General features: G+C 56.8%; 1 protein-coding gene across 2 annotated transcripts in view; it reads right to left on the bottom strand.

The window, feature by feature from the left end:
• The window catches only part of Meak7 (MTOR associated protein, eak-7 homolog), a 14,155-nt gene extending 11,216 nt beyond the window's left edge, over positions 1–2,939 (bottom strand). For both annotated transcript variants that reach the window (XM_015496005.2, XM_048792642.1), the window contains exon 1: positions 2,792–2,939. The gene's annotated coding sequence lies outside the window, so the exon portion shown is untranslated. The remainder of the gene's footprint in view (positions 1–2,791) is intronic.
• Between the last annotated feature and the right edge of the window lie 10,724 nt (positions 2,940–13,663).

The following is a 13,663-nucleotide window of genomic DNA, read 5'->3' as shown; positions in this document are numbered from 1 at the left end:
ACAGCCGGGCCCTGACGTTCTCTTGGCCACTGTGAGTGGGCCGTGGTGAGCCCGCATCCGATCCAGCCATCTCTCACAGTCCCAAGGTGGACACCAAGCCCTGGAGCTACCGGCTCCTAAGGTGACCCTGACTCGGAGGAACTGCCACACGGCACTCCACTTCACAGTCCCCTGCAAAGTGCAAGTCCTCCATGTCCCTGCCATCGTCCTCTTTTGACTGAGGTCGTCTGTCCGCGGGGGGCCTGCCTTGACCAGCTTCACTGCTAACACACCCGCACGAGCACACCTGGTGGGGGGGTGCCTCCCCAGAGTAGGACTCGCAGGGCTTGCCAAGGCAGGCTGGGAAGGTCGCCCAGCCCAGTGTGCGGTGCCACTCACGTGCCATCTGATCTAAATGCTTCTGCTCAGGTTTCACAACAGCAGAAGAGCCAAGAAGGAAAACATCCGGCCTGGCCCAGTGTCCAGTGGCTGGAAGCTGGCCCCATCTCTGAGGCAAAGGGGTTGCTTCAGAGGAGTCCCACCCCAGGGCACAGCCATGCCAAGGAGACCCCAAGGGCCAGGGGGCAGGCCAAACGTCCACACCCAAGCCCCAATAAATAACACAACAAATAAATAAATAAATCCAGGGCTCAACCAGGAGAGGGAGCACCGTACCAACTTTTAAACACCCACTGAATGTCAGGGGTGTGCACAGGAAGGTTGGCCAACAGATGTAACGTTGCTGATCCAAAAGGTGGCCTCCCACAGCAGGATGACTGCAGCAACCGTTTGTTTCAAAATATCCAGAAGAGTGGATTTTGAATGTTCTCACCACAAACATAACAGGACAGAAATCTCCCAACAGTGTCCAACCTCCCAACAGTGTCTGGGAGGAAAAGAAGGCTTCTGATACGCCCCTTCCAAATGCAAGCTCCCAAACTTTAGTCCCAGACAAGCTTTCTCATCAGACTTTCATAGGTTCACCTTGGTATGTGGGACAGCCGCCGTCCTGCCACGTTGACCCATGTCAAATCCTCTTAGAGAAAGAAGCTTGCGGCCTCTCAACTGGAGGTGGTTTCTTCTCCCAGGGGACATGTGACAACGATGGGAGACATTTGGGTTGTCATAACTGGGAGAAGAGAGTCCTGCTGGCATTTGGTGAGCGTACAGGACAGCCCTCACACCAGGGAGCCATCCGGCCCCAAAGCCCACAGGCTGAAGGTGAGAAGCTGTGGCTTCAAGGACGTGAGCAGGGGCCAACAGGATGGTGTCCCTCCCACCCCAAGGACGCTGGTTCACACCCTGCCCCTCTCTGCATGGGACTCCAGGCCCTGCCGTTACAGCATAGGCAAAGATCTGAGTTCAAATCACAACACTCCGTATGAGGACTAGGGGACAAGTCACTAAGCTCTTTTCAACCCTTAATCAAAATGGAAGAAAGTCCAGTAGCCCACAGGTGACAGATTGCTTGCTTGACCAAATGTTAGTCAGGCTCTGCTCCTATCTGTGCTCTTCCATGTAAAAATCCACCTTTCACGAGGACCCTATCCTCATAGCCCATTATCCCTGTTAATTAACCAGGTTCTTCATCCTCCACCAACCCCTGGGTAACAGCTCATCACCCCGGCCTGTCTTCTGCAAAAACCTGGTTAGGTCAGGCTAGCCAGAATCCCCCTCCCTCCTGATGTTGCCTCTGGTCATTTTCTGTCCACTGACCCCTACCTGTTCCTTGGCTGTAAATTCCCACTTGCCCATGGGAGAAGACCCCCATCTTGCCCCCTCTGCCATGTCCCTGTACCTATGGCCAGGCTCTTGAATGAACCTGGCTTGGCGTGCTCTCACAACCATCAGTGAATGATTTAACACAAGGTCAAAGGATTGAATAAAGCAATCCAGGGACCGGGGAAGGCCAAAGACGGGAATAGCTGGGCCCGAGACAAGCAGAGGCAGCTCCTTGGGTCTTGGTCTGGAAACCAGGGAAGCAGTCCTGCCCTAAGGAACCACAGCGGGATCCCACGCCTCGCTAGAGAGACGACGGGCCTTTTCTGGGCACACTTCCTGCTGGTGTCCCAGGACGCTCTGTGGACTCCTTTCTAGGCTTCTCAGGACCAGTCCTGTCATCATGAGGAGGCTCCACCCTGGCCGGCCAACCTCCAACCCTCTACCTCTGAGGAGCCATCACCCTTAAAGCCATGAACACGGCTCTCCCTGTCCCCTTTCTGGGCACACTCCAACCACTCCATCAGAACCCACCCACCTTAGGTCCTGTTTATGCCCAGAGTCCAGCACCCCTTCTGCAAGGGGCAGCTGAGCCCAAGCAAGGCGTTCCTCTGGCCCAAGGCTGGCTTCCCTCCCGTTACCCTGGGCTCAGAGGGCCGTGTCCTGGGGGCACTTTGCTTTCCTCTCCTAAGCTATAATTTTGGTTATCGGCTCCAGGCCAAGAAGATCCCCGCACATCCTCCATATATCCCCACTCCTGCTGCCTCCACAGATGCTCCACTTCCTTCCTGTGTCAATGCCAGCATTCTCTCTCGTGGCTCTCCCTTCCGGACAGCTGGCCTTGACCATGGGGAGGGCACTTCTAGGGACTTCTTATCTGATCGCACAAAGGGCAGAAGGCCAGTGTGCTTCCGTGCTCAGAGGACCACACCGGAGGCCCTCCCTCCCTCTGAGCTGTCCCCGGGCACCCTCCAGGGGCCTGGACAGGCCCGGGCACTCAGGGAGCGGCACGGCTCAGGCCCACTGGGGACACGCTCCGCACGCATCCGCACCCCAGTAGAGCCCGGCCCGCGCTCCCGCTCAGCTCACCGACCTGAAGGACTCCGCCTGCCTTCCGGTGGGTCCAGTGGGTCCGGCAGCAGGGGTTTGCTCGGGGGAGTCTCCCCTGCCTTGTTCCCTGGCAACGGCGCGGACAGGCGGTCGAGTGCCCCAATCCAGGAAGCAGGATCTGGAGGCGGAGCCCAGGGACGAAGTCAGCCAATGGCGAGGCGTCTCAGGGGAGTGGGCGGGGCCGGGCTCCATGGACCGGGTCTGCAGGAAGGAGCGGCTGCGGGCGGTCACTGGGAATTGGCTAGCAAGGAGAGGCAGTGCCCGGCCCGCAGGGCTGCTGGGAAGGAGAGGCCCTGGGCGGGGCGGAGCGGAGGAGCTGGGCGAGGGAGCGAGGCTGAGCTGGGGGCTGAGCACAATCCCGGGAGGAGAGAGACCCAAAAGGGGACCCAGCTGAGGACCTTGCTCTGCTAGCCTCCGAAGACAGAGTCCCCTGTCCTCGACACCCCACCCTGCTGGTCCTGAGGGAGGCTCCTTCCCGACCTGGAGCCGTCCCCGGGCCTCCTTCCACCTTTTCAATTGGTTTTATCTATCATCCCAGCTTGGTGAGTAGCCAGGAAGGTGTTCACAGTCTTCACTGATGTGGCCTCACTGTCCAGAGGGCAGGACAGGATCTGTCCAGTTCCTCCCGGTGGCACAGTTTGGTAAACACTCCCTGACCTGTGTGTGCCCTTCTTCAGCTTCACCACCCCTTCATTCCAAAATGTTTTGACACATAGCCTCCATTTCTTCCCCTTTGCCCATTTCTTAAGCCTACTGAAAGCCTGTCTTGGGGACTCTGTCACTGACTCCAAGGGGCACAGCCCTGGCATGCAGCATGGCCTCTGGGCGTTCCTGCCTCCTCAGCTCCCCTTTCCTGGGCTTCCGGGGTTCTCATTCCTTGCTCCCATCTTCTCCCAGTCCTGCTGGCTTCAACTCCTCCTGCTTCTTCCTTCCCCTCTTTCCACCCCTTGCATCCTCCTGAGATAGCACCCTTTCCCCCCCTACCTCTGTGTTGAGCACTAACCTGCAGGTCCAGCAGGTTTGCTCACCTGGACTCTGACCCCATAGGTCCACTGTAGGCATCTCACACTCAGCCTAGCAAGCCCGGTCAGCCTAGCAGTCCCTAGACTGCATCTCCTGTTTACTTCCAACCACCTCCCATGGCCCAACAAGAGACCTGGAGGGTGCCTCCTCCTCTCCCAATTTGATTACTAAATCTGCTTTACCTCTAAGATATGGCCTGGTCTGCTCACTTCCCAACGACCTGGTGGTTCAGGCTGGGCCTTGGTAATGGCCTCCTTGCCTCCTCCAATACGCCCTCCTCCACATGCTGCTGCCACTGGAGCACTTCACACTGAATCCCAGATCCTGTCCTGCCCTCTGGACAGCGAGGCTGCATGAGTGACGACTGTGAACACCTTTCTGGCTACTCACCAAGCTGGGGTGACAGATAAAACCAACCGAAAAGCTAGGAAAAGGAGGAGCAGGACTGACTTCTCCATAATGACCCCTTTGAATGACAACTCTTCTCCTACGGAGGACTCTGCTCTCTAAAGTCACCCACCAGCAGAAAGTTGCTGTTTGAAATTCGGTGGGTCCAAATGACCCAGCGGCTCTCCCTGGAGGACCGTGGTAGCAGTGACTGGAGTGGCCGCCAGGGTTCTAGCCCAGAGTGACTCCTTGCAGGCAGTTTCTGGACATCCTGAACCACAGCATCTTAACTCAGAGGTCCACTTTGCAGAGACCTGAGGCTGGCCCTTCGCACACAGCCTCATCTGAACTTGACCTGAGCTCCGACATGTGGAAACTCTTGGCCTCTTCAGGTGAGTGGCCCCAGTTAGCACACCTGACAGCACAGGAGCAACCCGGGGTGCCAGGCAGTTTGGGCTGGGACAGCTGTAAGATCCACGGAGGCAGCACTGTCTTCTAGTTTACTTGTGTGTGTGGCACTCCCACCACGGTGCAAGGGGTGACGAGCCAGAGGTAAGCACCACTGCCCAGCCTGGCACTCACATACCTCCTCCATCTCCCAGCCCCCACCTGCTGAAGGAGTGGGAGGTGCTGGTCCCCTCCTGTCCCAGTTCCACCTGGCCTGGCTCCAAGGATATGCCTTCTGCCCCCAAGGGCGTGCCCGCCCTGGCCACCTGGGAGGCTGCCTGGCTTCTCAGCGCCTTGCTTTGCCCTGCTGCCCTCCGCTGCCGATGGCTTTTGCTGTATTTATTTCCTACGTCTCCCCAAGAGAATGCAGGCCCCCAGCCAATGTTCCTGCCAGGTCTGCTGGTCTCCTTAGCAGAACCAAGGGGTGGCCATTCAAGAAGTAAAAAATGGGGTGACCTCAGGAAGCCAAAGGACTCTGGCTGATACCCATGCTTAGCCTGGGCCAGGCTCGGCCCTCCTGTGACTAGGGCAGGAGAGGTCACCAGAGACCTGCCATCCCCAGCACTTGGGCAAAGCCTAGGGGGCCCAACTTTTCCTGCGAGATCCAAGGAAGGGGCAACCAGGGATTGAAGGTTTGCCTGCACTTGGGGTGACACTGACACCAATGAGCGGTCCTCGGGGACATCAAGCAGAGCTTTACAGTCAACAGTGAAGCCTGGTTTTCCATCCTGCCGCCTGATCACTGCACACGGGATGGAGCATCCTGTGGGGGGCTCCTAGTCCAGCCACATCAGCTGCTTGGGGTCGGCTTGGTCACCTACCCAGGCACCCCTGCTGTCTGCCAATCAGATGCTTCCAGGCCATTTAGGTTAGAACAAAAACAGAAGCCCTTCCTGCCTGAGGGCTGCAGGCCTGACTGCCCACCACTCACAAGACATGGCCGCTCCTGGAGAAATCCTCTGACCCAGGAGCCCAAGGTACCAAGAGAAGCAGAGTGACACGTCCCCAAGCCAGCCAATGCCATCTCACGTATGCCAATGACACAGGTGAAGAGCCCCGAGTCTTCCCCTCTGCTGGCTCCAGATAGGTGTCTGTCACCTACACACAGGACTCCTGATGTTCAAGACACCTGGTACTGGAACACAGGATCAGGTCCCTGAGTCCTGGCCTCAGTGCTCTCGAGCATATCTGCAGTGGCCCCTGGAGCAGCTGTGGTGCAGATGAAGAGACAAATTCATATAAGTGGAGATGTGCTGGGGGGCGGGGAGGAGAGAGTAGTGGCCTCTCAGGTGCGGAGAGTAGGGGCAGGAGCTTATGTGGAGGGAGCCATTGCCAGCTGCGTGGCCATAACAAACAGCTGACGCACCCTCTGCGGTCTTTGAATTGGGAGAGATTTGAAGTATTTGAAATTTTGCCTATGAAGACTGTCTTTTTCTTCTTTTTTAATAGCCATTGCGCTATTCCAGCCACTCCCAGGGGAGTCCCCACATGCTGCAGCTGCACACGGGGGCTGGCCCCAGGTAGGCTGACTTTGAGCACTGATCTCTCCTTAGAGCCCCAGGGTCCTGGCTTCTGGTCCTGCCAGCCATGGGGACGCCCCTGCTAGCCAGCCTGGCAGGTGAGACAGAGTCCAACTCAGAAGGGCTGAGCCACCCACTAGAACCCTCTGCAGCTGGGCCCCTGCCGTCTGTCCCCACACGCCCCCCGTGCCCATATCTGGAGCCATCCTGGGATCCTCCAAGTTTGGGCTGGCAACGCGCTTGGGAGACCCTCACCCAGCAGGAAATACAGGCGAGGTTGCCTTCCAAGGGAGGGACCCTCAGTACTGCCCCCCATGAACTTCTGCGATGGCAGAAGTTACCCACAGCTGTGCCATGTGAGCTATAGAGAGAGAGCAGAGAGAGACAGATGTTTTCATTTCATTGGAGGTAAGTTAGTTTTGATTCAGGTTTAGATAACCTCATGTAGCTCACAGCAAATCGCACAAAGCATGCAGCATTTCATAGTAGAAAATAAACATTGAAAACCACACACCCACCCACTGGGACGGCTAATACTTAGTGGGAATAAGTGTTAGTGCAGAGATGGAGAAACCTGACAGTGGGAATGTCACAACGAACAGGAAAAGTCTGGCAGTTCTTCAAAAAGCTGAGCAACTACAGCGTGACCCGGCAGTTCCTCTCCTATGTTCACCCAAACCTGAGCCCAGGTATTCAACACCGCGTAAGGAGGGACACGGGACACAGCACGGGCACAGCAGCCCAAAGGCGGACTCACACTTTCCATCAGATCTGTATGGACTCTCTGTGCACGATCACGCCTGGCATTCAAAAGGTGCTGAATGAAGGACAGACAGGCAGGAACACAGACGCACCTGGGAAACAGGACACTGAGAGGGGCCACACGCGGAGGGCCACGCAGGGCTCATTCCACTCACATGACCTGTCCGTCACGCAGAGCCTTGGACAGCTGACTGGTGGCTGCCCAGGGCCGGGGGCGGGAGGAAGAGTGGGGGGACCCTTGGAGGTTAGAATGCTTCCCGACTAGACAGAAGTCACCCCAGGTGTGAGCGAGCTAAAGTCACTGAAGTGTACATTTTAAAAGGGTTGATTTTATCTTATGTGAATCTCACCAAAAAATCCTTAAAGAAGAACACAATTTTTTGAATCCCTCCCCCAGACAGTGGTGCAAAAGGCCTAAGGCCATGGAGACGAGGGGTTCCTGGGAGAGATTCAGAGGTGGGATTCCATGTCCCCTGAGGCCTTGGTGGCACCTCTCGGGGGCTCCAGTCAGCGTCCATGGGTCTTCTGAGGCAGCTGAGGGGCAGGGGCAGCGAGCAGGGTCTGCTCCTGGAAAGTGCCCATCTGTCCCCCAGCATCTGGCCCAGGTGGGAACCTGGGACAGGAACCGGGACAGGAAGGCACGGGGCCTGGAGTCAGCACAGAAGGGGCCTCCAGGGCCTCCCGGGTGACAGGAACCCAGCACGCGAGGCTGCAGGGACCTTCACGCAGGGCGAGCAGGGAGCTGCCAAAGCACCAGCATCCACAGCAAGGGGACCTGCCTGGGCAAGCCCGGCGGGAGGGGTGCAGAGGGCGCAGGGAGGTGGCCCTGAGCCTGGTCAGATGGAAACAGGCAGCTTGCCACCTGAGGGACGAGCTCCACCCGAAGACCCAGAACCCGGCGGTGTGCTCACGGGGCAAAAGGGGCGGTAGATGAGTTAAGGACCTTGACATGAGATTGTCCCAGGTGACTCAGTGGGCCCCATCACCACAGGGGTTCTGATGGAGGGAGGGGACAGAAGGGGGACGGAGAAGGAGAGGTCCAGGTGGAAGCCAGACACAGAGGGACGGAGACAGTGGAAGATGCTGCACTCTGCAGGAAGACGGAGGAGGGGTCCCAGATGGGGCTGGGGCGGGGGTTCTCTAGAGCTCGAGGGGGAGTGCGGCCCTGGATCTGAGGCTTCTGACCTGCGGAACTCTAAGAGAACACCTTAGCGTGTCCTCTGTCACTAAGCTTCAGACCCCACCAGCCGTCAGAAACTGACATGCCCCAGAACCAGGCAGAGGTATTCTGCCCCCACCGCCTCATCTCCCCGTCACTGCCACAACCCAGAGGGGTCGGAACTGGGGCTGGTAGAGAATCGGAGTAAAGCCGGGTTTGGTGGCACAGGCCTGTAATCCTAGCACCTAGGGAGGCTGAGGCAGGAGGACCTCCAGTTCAAAGCAACTCAGCAAGACCCTGTCTCAAAATTTTAAAAAAATAGAAAGGGCTGGGTATGTGGCTCAGGAGTTAAGCACCCCTGGGCTCAATCCCTGTTACCAATAAATAAATAAAAGAATTGGAGCAAATAAAAACACAGGATGTTCAGCAAAGTTTTATTTCAGTAAATAATGAATTTTAATATCAACAGTCCCAAACATTTCATGAGACATAATTACACTAAAAATATGATTGTGGTTTTTTATCTGAAATTCAGATTTAAATATATGCGTCCCGGTTTTATTTGGCAACCCCAGTCAAAAACAGCAGCTGCTGGAGAGGAGGGGCACAAGGAAGAGAAACCCCCCAGCCTCCCACTCCCCACTGCACCCCATCGCCCCCACATGGTGGAATCCAGGCCCAGGTGTCACCCTCTGGGACCACACTTTTTAAATTAACAAGTCAAGGTCGCTATCAAGCTACAGTGACCCTGGGACCTAATTTCCTAAGAACAGACAGGGAGAAAGTCATGGGGAGGGTCTAAGCTCTTCCCAGGGGACAAAGGCCCCCCCCCCCACTATGCCCAAGCACCATGAGAGACACCAGGAAATGCAGCCGGTGCCCCCAGGAGGACGTCTTGGGCCACGTTCCACAGGATTTGTCACTCAGACCAACTCAAGACAAAGGTGCGGACTCTGCCTCTGATGAGCCGCCCCTGGTGCCCTGCCTGGATCCCTGCCCGGATTAGGGGCCACTACAGGGCAGGAAGCAGACCCTTTCCTTTCCGAACCACAGGGCTGCGCTTCCTGACCCTTCTTCCTGCAGAGGTGATCAGGGCCATCGTAGCCATGTGGCCACAAGGTGGTGCTCGTGGTCACCACAAGATACAGGGTTAGTGTCCTGTTCTAAGCCAAATACAGCTAGTAGACGTGGTGGCTGTAGCTGTGATACGAGAGAGCCCCTGCGGGACCCCCACCCCATTCCAGCTGCCGTGCACGTCTTACGTCACCCTGACTCGTGTGTCACTGTCCGTGAACCAATGCTGATACATTGCCAGTCACTCAAGGCTGCGTCCTCTTCAGACCGCCTCAGTTTCCCTCTCCTGATGTCCCTCTTCCGTTCCAGGATCCCAGATGTCATTTAGTCATTCTGTCCCCTTACGCTTCTCTGGGTTGAAGGTCTCTCAGAATGTCCTTGGCTGTGGTTGCCTTGGGGGCTTTGAGCAGTCTGGTCAGGTGTTTTGTAAAGTGCCCACCACTGATGGTACGAGCTGGGGGACGAGAATCGCGGAGGCGAAGTGCCTTCTCATCACACATCAAGGGTCAGCATGGCGGACGTGACCCCCCCATGAGCACTGACCTTGATCTCCGCGGTGACACTACTCCCCCATTTCTCCCTCTGTGCTGCACTCTGGATGCCTTTTGAAGGTTTATTTTGTCTCTTTTGGAAACAACTTCCCGTCCCTGGCCCTAGAGCCACCAGCTCCGTTAGGATGCGGGGGAGGGGCTAGGGCACGGGGTTCAAAGAAGAAATGGAACCTGGCAGGAAGGGCCCAGCCATCTCAAAGTTCAGAACCTAAAACAACCTGGCGATTTCTGCTTCCTACCTAAAATTGCCCAACGCAAAACTCGGCCAGCCTCCTTGCAGGTGTGATGGGGACTCCAGGGAGGCAGCTGGGGAAGGCAGAGTGAGAAAGGCACAGTGTCACTGTCCTCTAAGTAATCAAGAGGCAAAGCCCTCAAGATGGGGGCCGCCTCTCTGCGCCTGCACTTGGTGGGGACCTGGGCCACAGCAGGTGCTCAGCCCAGGGGTGAATGGATGGCGGCTCTCGCCCTGCCCCACCCACATCAGCTCAGTTCCGCCAGGCAAACCCAACAGATCCCGCCCACGGGGTTCAGCACTTTCTGTGATTGCCCACCGTCTGGGGCAGACCCCTCGCTCAGGCCCCACGTTCTGGCCCAGGGTCTCCACCACCCCAGGTTCCCAGCTCGGCTTGGCTGCCCTTCCATTCTGCCCAGAACAGGCTCCCACTCTCTTCCCGCCCTTCCCCGTCGGACTCGGTTTGAATGCCACCCACACCTGACCTTCCTGCCCACTCCCCTCCACAGAGGAGGAGGTGAGGGGAGAGAGGCGGAGTCCGTGGCCGACTGCACAGGACAGGAGGGCAAGACCGGCCTATAGGAGCAGGGACAAGCCACACGAGCCCAGGCATGGAACATGGGCCCCACCTGGAACCCCTGCCGACCTTGCTGACTCTTCTGTGTTCCTCTGATGGCAGCCACACGGCCACTCAAGTCTGTGTCACTCAAGCTGCCTGGCAATGGCAGTGCCACCTCTGGCTTCAGGCAAGGCTGGCTTTGTGCTGAGTGTCACCAGGAGTTCAGCCACGTCTCACAGGCTAAGGCTGTTTCTGCTTTTGTGGTGTGCGGGTCCTCCGTCTTCCTCTAAAGCCATAAAAGGTGTCAAGATCTCCCGTGGCTCATGCCTGTGTGCACACACTTGCTGGAGGAGCTTGTGTGGCTTAGCTGAGCCAGGCTGCTGCTCACCTGTGCCCTGCTGGGCGGGGGTGGAGGAATGACCTTTTATGGCGACAGCAGCCCAGGGCTCCTGAAGGAAGCCGGTTTCCTAAGAGGCTTTGTGCAGCTCTTTCAGGTCTGCCCTTCAGGCAAGGCTGGCTTTGTGCTGAGTGTCACCAGGAGCTAGGTCTTTCCAGAAGGACCAGTGTGTCTAAGGCAGCAGAGTCAGGTGCCCAAGCTAACAGGAGCTCATCCTCCTTCCTGTCCACCATTTAAAATGAAGAAAGACATCAGGGAATCTAATCACTCGGGAAGATGAGCAGAGAGGCAGCCAGGTGCATGACATCAGGTGCAGCCGGACGCAGCTGCCATGTTGGATTTCAAATCTGTAATTAGAGCACATCAGCTCCCAGCCACTGACCCAGGCTGGGTGTCAGCCTGCGGTACCTCATTTACCTCTTCGCTCCGTGGGGCACCGTCATCCCCACTTAACAGATTCAAACCAGGCTGGGAGGAGGCGCCCCTTCCCCGCTATCAGCAGCTCATCCACAGAGAGGCACAGCCCCTGGGACTCCGCCCTCGGGAACTCGGGGCTGGAGGGGTGGACACAGCAGCCGCGCGTGGCTGGTCTGAACTGAGCCAGGGAACGTGTGTGAAATACACACCAGAGTTCAGCGACTTCTTTTTCAAAGAATGCAAACTGTGTCAAATGTCAAAGCTGTTTCAAAACTTGAAATCATTCTACGTTCATGGAAAATGGCAAGAGTTTGCAGAGGTCACATATGCCCTTCATCCAGCTTTGCCCACGGGAACAGGGGGACAGCTTATGTGTTTGTCACACAATATCCAAACCAGGATGGGGTGGGACACATGGCTCTACCCCTAGGTCATTCCATCATGAGTGTTGAACTGCAGGACCACAGATGCAATAAAGATATAGAGCTGTCCCACAGACAGATGAGCCAGCCCTGGATACACTTAAAACAAATTATATGCTAAAATATTACATTGGAAATACTGGGCTGGGTCAGATAGATTATTACAGTTAATGCCCCACATTTCTTTTCCTTTAACTGTGAGTAACAGCAAGGTGAGGCGCCCACAGAGAGCTCTGGCTTAGGAGTCTAGGTCCTGCTCAGCCAGGGTGGACAGCTGCTTGACCTCCCCAGCGTGGCACCTCAGGGATCAGGCCTCTCAAGTCACAGCACGAACATCTGTGCATTCAATGCATTTATTGAGTACCTACTATGTACTAAAGGTCAGGAACACAGAAGGAGACCCTGTCCTTGTAGAGGGAGCAGAGGTGTCCTGTGTAGTCCACACACAGGACATGGAGAGGGGTGTCTATGGCCCAGCCAGGTGGGGGGCCTGGCAGCGAGGCGAGGCCCGGCTGCAGCACAGCACAGACACACTCACAGTGGCCCCGGTGAGACGGCCCCTGCAGATCAAAAGCAAAGGTAAAAGTGCGGCTCAGGAAACCCAAGTTGTCCTGTCCCCAAGCAGGGGACCTGCAATCCCACCCTCAATGCCTACCAGTTCTCATGCAGAGGACACCGGAAGGAAGTGACTGTGGCAGAAAGAGCCCAGCCCCCAGAAGGTGCCGCACCCAGGGTGACTGTTCCTGGCAGAGCCTTTGAGAGCCGCCACAGAACCCAGCACCCAACCCCCAACCCCCAACCCCCAGAGCAGGTCGCCCCAGGGCTCAGCCCAGCCCCACCCCAGCTCACCTGGAGGGCTGTTTAAAAAGTTTTGACCTGAAGTTTTGAACCTGCAGACAAGCAGACCGACAAGACAAAGCCACGTGCACAGCCTGGACACCAGGCCCCTTAGCTCCTTGGAGTCTGTGTGGGAGCAGCTGGGCCTGGCCTGCAGCCTCAGCATGCGGGATCCACGGCTTAAAAAAAAAGAAAGAAAAAGACACATTCTTACTAACCACAAATCACGCATCATCAGCACCCCATGGGGGTGCTCAGGGGAGTTCCAGGAGGGAACTTTGTATCCAGTCTCTGGGCTAAATCCTGTCCTCTCCAACCAGCACCTCAAGACAACACTGTTTGGAAAAAGGGTCACTGCAGTGGGGGTGGGCCCCTACCCCTGTAGGACTGGTTCCTCATAAAAGATCAGACACAGGGGAGATGACGCCAAGAGTCCCAGGCAAGCACCATCTGCTCTCGAGGACAGGGGCCTCGGGGGACTCCAGCTGCCCACGCTTTGCTCAGAGCTGGCCCCAGAGCTGAGAGGGGGCAGGTTCCGTGAATGCCAAGCCCCAGGGCTTCCGGGGCTTCCGGGCTTCGGTGCTCTGTATGGCCCCAGGAAGGAGAAAGAATGGGGTCCCTATCCAGAGCTCAGCTGTGAGCAGCTGCGGTGGGGCCCAGCATGGGGGCTTCAGGCTACCCCAGCCCCACTCCCTGCTCCCCTCCCCTAACCCTGAGGGAGGTGGGCAGGTGAGCCCCACCTGCCACTGGGGGAGGGCGGACGAGTGTCCTCCTCAGGGTCCTCTGCAGGGCTCCTGGCTCAGTCAAGGCACCTGGGAGCTTGTTAAACCCAGACACCTGTGCCCAGACCTCCACCCAGAGGCCCTGGGGTGGCATCTACCGTCTGGTTTTTTTGTTGTTGTTTCTGTTTTTATTGTGTTTTTTTTGTTGTTGTTTGTTTTGTTTTGTTTTGTTTTGTTTCAGTTGTAGTTGGACACAATACCTTAATTTTATTTGTTTATTTTTATGTGGTGCTCAGGATGGAACCCAGTTCTTCACATGTGCCAGGCAAGTGCTCTACCACTCAGC

Source organism: Marmota marmota, unplaced genomic scaffold (genome assembly GCF_001458135.2).
Source record: "Marmota marmota marmota unplaced genomic scaffold, marMar, whole genome shotgun sequence".
Taxonomy (NCBI): Eukaryota; Metazoa; Chordata; class Mammalia; order Rodentia; family Sciuridae; genus Marmota; species Marmota marmota.
This window is presented reverse-complemented; position numbering and strand designations above follow the sequence as displayed.